At 39.5% G+C, this 11,300-nt stretch overlaps 1 non-coding gene across 1 annotated transcript; it reads right to left on the minus strand.

Moving 5' to 3' along the window:
* Positions 1–10,938: 10,938 nt before the first annotated feature.
* LOC132188880 (small nucleolar RNA R71) lies at positions 10,939–11,045 on the minus strand. Its single transcript, XR_009440940.2, has one exon. It is a non-coding gene; the product is annotated as a small nucleolar RNA R71 (small nucleolar RNA).
* Between the last annotated feature and the right edge of the window lie 255 nt (positions 11,046–11,300).

Below are 11,300 nucleotides of genomic sequence, written 5' to 3' on the forward strand. Positions count from 1 at the left end.
TTTAAGTTCCCGTCTTAACGCAATACCTCTCCCGTTAAGATGGAAGGAACACCATTTCACGTCCTAACAGAGAAGAAATCTTGTTAAGACGAAAAGTACACAACAATTCCCGTTAAGACGTGATAACCTCCGTTAAGACGGAATCAACAAAAGTTCCTCCTCTATTCAATTTTTTTTTTCTTTTTTTTTTTGGATTGAAGAAAAATCAACAAAAAAAAAAAAGTAATAACCAATTCTTCCTCAAGAGATAAACGAGAGATTCAGAAGTCAATTAATCCTTTGGTCACACAAATTGGAATAGGCACATTCACAGATTCAATTCTCACAAGAAGAAATTTGAAGAAATCAATCCAACTAAGGCATAATCAGTGAACTGAGTGATCATTTCAAAAGTAGAGGATACAAAATTCAAACCTCATATGTCACACAGGAAATTGTTTATCACTTTAGACAAAAGTCAAACCCCTCTTTTCTAATTCTTTAGCAAAAAGTCACACACCCATTCCTTCTCAATTGTCCAAGACATTTATTAGATGAGGAATCAATCTCTTGGGTGTATCACCTTTTACTGTAATCCAACTTTCTGGCTGAACATTCAATGGGGAACAACCAAATGTTCACTCATATCTTTAGTGCGAACGTTCGGGAGGGGACCACCCCAAACGTTCATTGACCGAAATTTGATCCACTGGGTATTGATCAAACATTACACCTACAACCGTAGAGCCATTATGTAATAGTACACTGAACATTCGGCCATAGTACCAAACGTTAGGTGACAGTCTAGAAAGCATTTTTAACCCATTCTCCACCTCTATAGCATGAGACATGCCGCTAACCCCTATAAATACCCTCATCTCTCCCATGTGAGAGGAGAGTTCTAGAGAGGAAGAATGAAGCTTTGGGGGAGATTTTGCCAACTTCAAGGTAACCCTTGAACTTTTACTACGTTTTCATGTTGTCTTGTCATTATATTTACTTCCTTTAAGTTTTTAAAAGGTGTTGTAACTTGTGAACAATTTTCCATGGAAGAAAGGCGATGTTTTCAAAAACATTTTAGAATCACTTACTTCTTGGTTTCTCGTGTGTTATACTTCACTATATGTGCATGAACTTTCTTAGAGCGTAGGGTGCCCAAAACTCTGCATTTTTGACTCTGCCTGAACATTGTTCAATTCTGGCCGAACATTCTCGCATGTTCGCTAAGAATCCATAATGCATGAAAGTAAGCTTTTTCGACCTTTTAGCTAAGAGTGATCAACTATGACCTTTTTGCGCCTTTAGTGATCTCGCTAGCACTACGTATAACAATAGCCGTGCTTCATTATAGCAGGGGTTCGAGATGTCGGACGACTCAAGCTAGCGTACTAGGTAAGTAAACACTTATAACTGCTTTCCTTAAAAACGTGTGATATGTTAGCTGACTGAGCACGCGTATGATATGAGCAAACCTATTTTTGTATAACTTGGTAACTGTCTTAATAATTGGTTGATAAGATGCTTCGTATAACATTGTACTCCGGTAAGTGCAGTAATGGCCATGGGCTTACTACATATACTTAATTTTATGGTCAAATGTGTGTGTAGATGTGATATATGGGCTTTGGATCCAATGATTATTTCTTGACAGGCGCAGCCATAATTGGGGGATCACTATAGGACGTACATTATTAGTAGCGTGTCAGACTCAGTTGGGCTGCTAGTATATGGAGGGTAGCGTACGATGACTAGGGCACCGGCATTATATTATAGGTTCCTCGGGACAACGCCAACCCCGCTGAGAATGGGTAATATCTCGGGTAGACCATACATAATAGTTATGACCTATTAAAACATTAGTTTCCTACATTAAAACTCTTAGGCAATTGCCACTAGAAGTACGCCTATTATTTTTAAAAAAATGATATTTTTATAGTGTATTAATAGAGACAACATGTAACGCCCCTAAAAATGGTCTTGACCAGCCTGGCAGGGTTACTGACAATTACACCAGTTTAGCCAACTGGTGGCTAAATGGGGAATCGCCCCTCTAAGCATTATCAGAGTTAATGCCTAGGAAGGTGAAATAGATTTGAGAAGTCTATAAATGATTATAGATAATCCTCAATATTTAAAGACATGGAGCAACTAACAATAATATAAAGCAAACCTAAAAATAGCATGGAGATCTTAAAGCAAAGTCTGTAGTGGCAATCGTACCACTCTTGGGTTCTAGAAATAGGCTTCCTATAAAAGTAATAACCGCGTAAGTCTAATGACTTAGTAAGTAAACTTCACGATTGAGTATGACATGGGTCCATTATTAAGCAAAAATAAATGCGTAGTTTTGCTAAACATTGAAATGAGGTGTTGTCACCGTTAATACACCGTAAAAGTATTGTTTGGTTAATAAAAGGGTGGTGTATTGTGGTGCCAAATATACACCTAAATTAATAGGCAAATACTTGGTACATTTTACTCGCAAGTGCACAGGATCAAACGATAGTATAACAGGCAAATACGAGATCATTCCCACGAGGATTGGTAAATTATGTTTAGAAGTAATTTCCTATTTAATTAACAGATAAAATTCAAGTGTCACGATTGAATTTAAAATAAAGAAATAAAATAAAAGATAAACTAAAACTAAAAAGGATTAGGGTTTTGATATCCACCACTAATCAGACTAGTTAAGTTAACAATATGCCAATGCGCCAATCATACCGGTATATTTAATGTTTGCCAACCTAAGGGCATGGGTGCCTACTCCTTAAGCTATTGATCTCCCTAAGCAACGAATTAGGCATGGGTGTCTACTAAGTTGTTCTTTAAGAAAGCATAAATCTATGGAAATCGACAAACACATGAGGCTTAGGGCATGGGTGTCTACTCCCGGTTCCCCATGTTGATCAACCCAAGAACCTGGTGTGGATTTCTTTTGTTACTCTTATTAAACCCAGGACTCGATCATCTAAATTGATTTAATTAACTAGTCCATACCACATGCATATGTTGATCAGCCAAATCCATATGAGGAATTCAAGATAATAGAAATTAATCAAGTTAAATACACCAAAATATAATTGTAGTAAAGGCACCAATATTGAAATCCTAAATAGACATGACTAGGGCTTCAATCTAGCCCCAATTAAAATATAAACTACGTAACAAAAATAAAAGATGGAAGAGAAGAAAAACCCAAACTCCTCTTGATCTAGCCTTCAGCTCCTTTCCAGAACTTGTGCTTCTTTCTCCACACTTTTTCCTAGAAGCTAAAATGTCTATTTATAGGCCTAAAGAAATCCTAGAACCACTAGTAAATCTAGAAAATTTGCAAGGTTTAGTCCTATTACAAGTGCGACTTGGAATACCCTAATATGGAAGGAAAGGGAATTCTGGCCGCAACTGACTTGCTCTTCACGCAAAGGTGCGCTCGATCACAGCCCGTGTGGGCTCGATCGCAGGACTGCAATTGATCTCTAGTGTTGGGCTCTCGATCGCAGGTGCGATCAAGGATTCTGCTTATGCGCACGAGCGCACACGTTGCGCTTGTCTGATCCTTTTGCTTGTAGTGAGCTCGGTCACAGGGGACCTGCGATCGATCGCACTACCAGAGCTTCCAGCTTTTCCCAAATTTGCTCTTTAAGTCCAATACTTCTAGATTTGCTTCCTTTTCTTCCAAAAGCCTACAAAAACAAAGAAAACACATAAAAGAACTAAAATAGTATAAACTAACAAAACTAAGGAATTAACAAATATACGTTAAGGGCTTAATTTATGAATATTTTGGTACTTAACACACTCCCAGCAACAATTGCCTAAGCGTTTTAACGCAGAAAACTAATGCTTTAAAACTATCATGTATGGTCTATTCAAGATATTATCCCTTGTCAACAAGGTTGGCGCTGTCCCGAGGGACCTTTAATACAATGCCGGTGCACTGACCATTGTACGCTACTGTCCATAACACTAGCAACCCGACCGAGTACGACCTCGGGTCGCACACGTTACTAATGATGTACGTCCTATAGTGACCAACCAATAGGCAATGGCTACGCCAGTCACGAAACAACTATTGGATCCATGGCCCATATAACAATACACATATTTGACCATAGAATCAAGTCTATATAGTAAGCCCATAACCATTATACCTCACGTACCTGTGTACCATGTCATACAATGCATCTTATCAACCAATTATTAAAGCAGTTACGAAGTTATTACAAAAGTAGACATGCTCATATCATACATATGGTCAGTCAGCTGACATATCCCACGTTTTTAAGGAAAGTGTTCATAAGTGTTTACTTACCTCGTTTACTCGCTCGAGTCCTCTGACTTCACGAATCCCTGCTAGAACGAAACACGACTCATCGTCATAATCAGTACTAGAGAACTCTACGAGGTTCCATCTAATGAAAAGGGACTGGTAAAACCTTTTATACACATTTATGGGGCTAAGGGGTGTGTAACCCGCTCTTTGGGTGCTCACTCCCTAGGGCGAGCGTTCGGCCAAGGGCTAGGGTTTGGCCAGAAATCGCCCAAAATGTGTCTAGGCTTCTACCTAAGACTATGGGTTGGTATTTTCTCTCCTAGGCTCAAAATAAACACATATATCACAAGAAAGCACATCACAAAGAATCAAAAAGCCTTTTGAAAACATTTCTTGGTTTTATTAGGAAATAGGCACATCCAAGTGCAAAACATATTATCATGCAACTTTTAAAGAGAACAAGTGTGGGATGAAAGATTTTCGAATCATTTTGGTTTTGCAAGAAATGGTACAAGAACTTGTTATGACATCTTTAAAACTTGTAACATGGAGAGAGTAGTAACAATAATTAAAAAGAACATAAAGGAAGGGTCAAGAAATCACCTTAGAAGATAGCAAGGCTTCAAACTCTCTCCTTCCTTTCTCCAAAAATGCCAAGGAAACACTCAAGGCTCACAACAACACTTACACAATAGTTCTATGGAGTAACCGAGGTTAAAATGAGGCTGAATGGTCGAGTGGGGTGGGTTTATATAGGAGAAAAAGCTGAGGACGCTGCATGAGAAATTTTGAAAAGGTGCGAGAGCTCTTGTACTATTGTGTCAAGCACTTGTGTACTGTTCACAACGGGTTAAAAATGCTTTTCAGGCATACGATTGGGTATTGTCCAATAGTCTAAAAATTGGTCAACGAGTGTTTGCATACTATAGCGACGAGCGAGCGTGTACTATTTATAAAAAGTAAAAATGCTCAGATGTAAGATTGGGTATTGGACAAGGGATACAAATTGTTCATTTGAGGGCTCGTGTGGTCCCTTAGCCGAGCGCTTGGCCAGTGAGGGTACATTTTGGGGTTTTTGATTCTAAAAATCTTAAGAGGCTTGGGTTATTCAAATGAGGTTTAGGCCACTTGGTTTAAGGCTTTGTTTTAAGGAATTATTAACCAATTAGGTAATCTTTAACTTTTTAAAAAGAAGTGGTGATTTGCCAAGGTATTACACAATCCCTCCTTTAAATTCTTGTCGTGCTCAACTGTGAAGTTTACTTACTATGTCTTTAGACTTATGTGGTTATTACATCTTATAGGAAACCTTTTTCTAGGAAGAGGATAGTGGTGAGATTGCCACTTCAGATTTATTAAGTTGATATGGACACCTACATGTTGTTATTAGGTTTAATCAGACTATTTGTATTACTATTTGTTGTTCCATGTTTATAATCGAGGATACTTTATGCTTTTATTATGGTTAGTGGATTCCTCAGATTTATTTCACCTTCCTATTCATTTACTCTGATTATGCTCAAAGGGGCGGTTCCCCAGTTAGCTACGAGTTAGCTAAATTTGGGTAATTGCCAGTAACCCTACTAAACTAGTCAACACTAAATTTGGGGGCGTTACAGAGGGAGAACAAGAAGTTAGAGCAATGTACATCATGCAAGACATCAAAGTGGAAGGATGACATTAGTGAGGGAGAAGAGTTGTCTCCAAGATATAACCAAAAGCTGACAAAGGTGTTGCAGTGATTTCATTTGATTCCAAGGTTGCAACGGTTGTTTATGTCATAGCATACCGCTACACACATGCGGTAGCAAGCTCATGCACACACTAAAGATGGGGTACTAAGGCACTTGACAGATGGTGAAGCCTTGAGGACATTCAATTCACATTACCCGGACATTTCCACTGACCCACGCAGTGAAATTTAGCTTATCCTCAGATGGATTTAATCTTTTTGGTAACATGAGCACAACTTGTAGTACTTGTCCGGTAATGTTGGTACCATACAACTTGCCTTCTTGGATGTACATGAAGCAACCATATTTTAAGCTATCCTTGATTATCCTTAGTCCAAGTTCACCGGGAATGAAAATAGATGTCTAGCTACAACCCCTTATATTAGAATCTACGAAATTATGGGATGAGGGAGTGTTGACTTTTGATGCATTTGTGAAAAAGAAGTTTACTACGTGAGTAACCTTGATGTGGACAATAAATGATTTTTCGCAAATAATTTTCAGATTATGGGATAAGAGAGTGTTGACTTTTGATGTTTTCAAGAAAAAGAGGCTAACGATTTGAGCGGCCTCAATGTGGACAATAAATGGTATTTTCATATTTTTTGACAACAATTCAGCTTGCTTCAGCAATATAAGCCATTGTGGGCTTAGTTCTGCACTTCAAGTATTGATCCAATTTTGTTCTTTCAAAGTTATTATTATTTTTTCTTTCAAAGTATTTATCACTGAATACCCGTTAACCTTTGTTGATGATAGTTTTCCAAAGAGTGACATGGCGCAATATTCAAGGAGTGGCACGATGTTTGAGGAGTCATCAGGCTGCAAAGAATAACAAACAAGAGGATAAGACCTGCCGGGGTGTGCTGGCGGGGAATAGTTTCGATGCTTAAGTCAGTAGTTGATTTAAGAGGGAGAGAGTAATTAAGCAATGAGAGCTTGTGAGAGAATTGTGATTACCAAATAATGAATTGAAGCTTCCCTTTTATAGGCATCAGGTAGCAGTTGTCTCCCCAGAATAATCGGCCCCACGTTCCTGAGGATCCACGTGTGCTATGTTGGTGAAGTGGATCGTGGGTTGTGGCTTACTCGAAGATCATGAGATCATGGAGTGTGTTAGTGGGTGGCTCGGCCATGCTTGTATCGTTCGTGGGTGCTCGAGTAAACCTCGAGTGCATGTGTCTTGATTTGGCGCTGATAGCTGTGCCACGTTCTAGCAAACATGGGTGCTATGTTTGGGTGCTGGTGAATCCCATGTTTGAGTAGTGAACCTGGGTTTTCTCTAATAGCCGAATGACCATTGTACCCTCGATCAAAGACTGTTATGCCCTCGGCGGGCTAACCATGCATCAGGCTGGGCCGATTCAGTCTCGGCCTGGGCCTAGTCTTAACGGGCTTGTACATTGGACTAGGCTTAGAGGTATGTTGGGCCTCATGTGGCTGATCCATGACTCAACATTTACCCCCCAATTTCCTTGTCCGAGTGACCATGGAAATTTTATGTTCCTCAGAATGGGTCGGCCTCCATAATCTCAACCTATCCTCGGTGAGAGGATTTTCTTAGATCGATCTTCAGAGATTTTAAATTTTTTAATTTTTTTTTGGTGGGAATTTTTGTCTTTTGAGCTTCTCGAGCGAGTGTTTGAACCTTTCTAACTAACAGCATGAAGACTGTTGGTCTTCCTGAGTGAACGATCTTAGAGACCGTTGGTCTTCCCGAGTGATGGACGACTCATGTTTTAGTGTTTGAATCTCGACGTTATTGCCATGTGTCATTCTTTGTTTTATTGGTGAGTACAGTGACCACGTGTCGGTTTTTCAGGTGGTGGAGTGGATCGAGGCGCGCCTTTACGAAGAACCCTAGGATCTTAGGGTTTTAATATTGCGCCACTTCTTCCCTCTTTCCACTTGAGTGTTTTCTCACCAAACCCCTATAAAAAGATCCTTTATTCCTCATTTCTCCATTTTAAACATTTTAGAAGCTCCTTCTTTGTAGAAACTTCCCATTTTCTTTCTCTAAGCTCTGCAACTTCTTTTCTTTTCTACGGGCTTGGTTCCATCTCTGCAACTTCTTTTCTTTTCAATATTATTTTTTTAGGGTTGTGTTTTTTAGGGTTTTGGTCGATTGAATCCCTTTTGCCGAGCCTTTTGTTGGTTCAGCTAGCCTAGTGCTCAGTTATCTTCGACTCCTTCCTCTCATTGAGCCTATAGTTGACTTTCTTCGGTGAAGCGTAACCCACCTTCTAATTCAAGGAGGTTAACCGCGTATCCCTCGGTTTCTCATACCAAGCCTTCTTTATCTGATGAGTCGAAACGATGGGGAGGAATCTGATGGTTTAGGCGAGGCATACCCAGCAGTATGGTGGTCATCTCTCACATCTGCCGATGAAGGTCAAATTAGGAGGAGTTGCTTTATTCCCTTCCTCATGGATCTTTTGTTCGACAGAGGCCAAGACGGGGCCGTGGTGCAAGAAGGCGTGCATGAAGTCTGCCTGTACGAGGCAATGTTTAGAGCTGGGCTCAGATTGCCCTTCCCAAAGGTTGTTTGGGGCGTTCTGAGCCACTTGAACCTCGCTCCACACCAAATTGCACCCAACGCTTGGCAGTACTTCTTCGCATGTGTTGCTCTATGGCCGCTTGTCCTCGAAGACAAGCACCTTATGACAGCTTGGGAATTCTCATGGGTTTACAAGATTTTGAAGAATCCTCAAACCGACGCCATCTACAACTTCCAAGTTTGGGAGAAGGTGAAGATGATTTACTTGAAGCCCACTTACTCCAGCAATAAGAAGTGGAAGGAGAACTTTTTCTTTGCTTCGGGCAATTAGGAGTTCTTACCATCCGAGGTGGAATGTGCTTCGAGCGTACCTCAGGAAACTAACATCCCAGACGGCGAAAGTAATACTAAAACTTCTTCACTTCGTTACTCGGTTCTTTTTGTTACTTCTAATATCTTGTGCTTTTTTCCAGCATACAAGCGTCCCAATCTATCTAATGAGGAGCTTGACCGAGTGAACCAAATTCTGGCCTTCACTCAGAACAAGAAGAACTACAGCCGTTTAGACTATGGTTATCTAGCCACGGATAAGTGCTAAAATATACATATTTTAGCCCATTAATTTACATATGTTATTCTCTTATTCTTGTTATTTTGTGATGTTTTGTCTTGCTTTTGTGTTTTCTTGTGTTTTTAGGTGTTTGAAGGAAAATAAAGTGTTTCTGGAAAGTTCCAAGCTTAAAGGACAATTTGGGAGAAAAACTGCAAGTTTCATGAAGGAGCATAAGTGCTTAGGCTCAAGCGCACCAATGCTCAAGTGTAGAAGCAGAAGGCTCAAGCACATCAGCGCTCGAGTGTAGCATAACAAGGTTTGAGCACGGAGGTGCTCGATCGCAGAAGAGTCCAAGCTCAATCGCACAAGCGCTCGAGCGGATGAAGCCTACTATCAATCACAGCATATGCTCGATAGCACCAACTTGGGATCGAGCGCCTAGCTGTGGTAGAAGACCTTTTTCACTCCATACTTAGTTTTTAGACTCCTTTTGGATTAGGAGACTGACCTACGGTTTTATTAGGATTTCTAGGACTTCTAGGCTTCTCCCATTCCTATAAATAGACCTCTAAGCCTTCAGAAAATACGTACAATCTTGGAGAGAAGAATTAGAGGCTACTTCAAGAAGCATTTTTGGATTTTTCCTTTTCCTTTTTATTTTATTGTTAGGATGATTAGCATCCAAAGCATGTGTAGCTAAACCTTTGTTAGGGGCTAGATTGAAGCCTTGATTATGTGTTTTTAGGATTTCAATATTGGCGCCTTTGTAACAATCATATTTTGGTATATTTAAATTGATTATTTTTCTGGTTAATTGAATTCCTCATATGAATGTGCCTAACCATCATATGCATGTGTTTGGATGTGTTATTTAAGTCAATTTGGATGACCTAGTTTTGGGCTTAATAAAGTGATAAAATAATCTCATCACGGGTTCTTCGGGTAATCACCATAGAGAAACGGGAATAGATACTATGCCCTAGGCTTCATTTATTTGTCGATTTCCATAGATTTAAGCTTTCTTAAACAACAACTTAGTAGATATCATGCTAAAACCTTTGAGAAAGAAAAGAATTAGAGTAGATACCATGCCTAATTCGTTGCTTAGGGAGATCAATAGCTTAAGGAGTAGATACCATGCCCTTAAGTTGGCAAGCATTAAATATACCAGTATGATTAGAACATTAGCATATTGTTATCTTAATTAGTCTGATTAGTAGTGGATGTCGAAACCCTAACCCTTTCGTTATTCTTATTTTCTTTTTAATCTTTCAATTCATGACAATTCAAAAATATTTAATTTGAAAAATTAATTCTAAGCAAAATCACCAATCCTCATGGGAATGATCTCATATTTGCCTAGTATATTATCGTTTTGATCTTGTGCACTTGCAGCAAAATGTACCGAATATTGTCTATTAATTTAGGTGGTATTTGGCACAACATGTTTTTGGTGCCATTGCCGGGGATTGTGTAAATTTTGTTTAGATTTTTTTTTTCCTTTAGTTAATTTTGTTTAAATATTTAATTTATTTCTTGTTTCTGGTTTCTAAAATTTACATTCCATTCTGCAGTGGTGCGATCGAGTGCACCTCTAGTGCGATCGAGCGCACTGTTGCAAGGCAATCGAATGCAAACCAATAGCACCAAAGCTGCCATACACGAGTACAATCAAGCGCACCCCACATTGTGTTTGAGCATACCTGCGCTTGTATGCCCCTACGCATGCGAGTGAACCCACACACACGCACACACATCTGCACAAGTGCGATCGAACGCACTCGTCCGGACTCCAACACCTTGGGCCAACTGTAATTAGTTCTTTTTATTTTTGTTTTTATTTTCTTTTTGTTATTTAATTTAATTTTATTCATGTGGAGAGACAAGGCAACTTAGAAGGGAACTTAGAAGGGAGATTCTTACCCTTCAACAAAAAGATGAAGGCCTTTTCGTCGAATCATGGGAGCACTTTAATGAGCTACTTCTAAAATGCCCACATCACAATGTATCTCAAGAAGATTTGGTACTGGCATTCTATGAAGGTTTAAATGATGTCAACAATGGTTGTGTAGATTTAGCTTGTGGTGGCATGTTGATGGAGAAAACCAGTGAGGAAGCTGAGAACTCTTTGAGACCTTAAGTGAGAACTCCCAACAATTCTCATCTAGAGGGAGACAAGGACTCAAAGGAAAGGGCATACATGAAGAGAACACAAATGGTGGAGTTCAGATTCAAATGGCTACCATGGAGAGAAAGTTGGAT

Source organism: Corylus avellana, chromosome 6 (assembly GCF_965113065.1).
Source record: "Corylus avellana chromosome 6, dhCorAvel1.hap1.2, whole genome shotgun sequence".
In the NCBI taxonomy this organism is placed as follows: domain Eukaryota; kingdom Viridiplantae; phylum Streptophyta; class Magnoliopsida; order Fagales; family Betulaceae; genus Corylus; species Corylus avellana.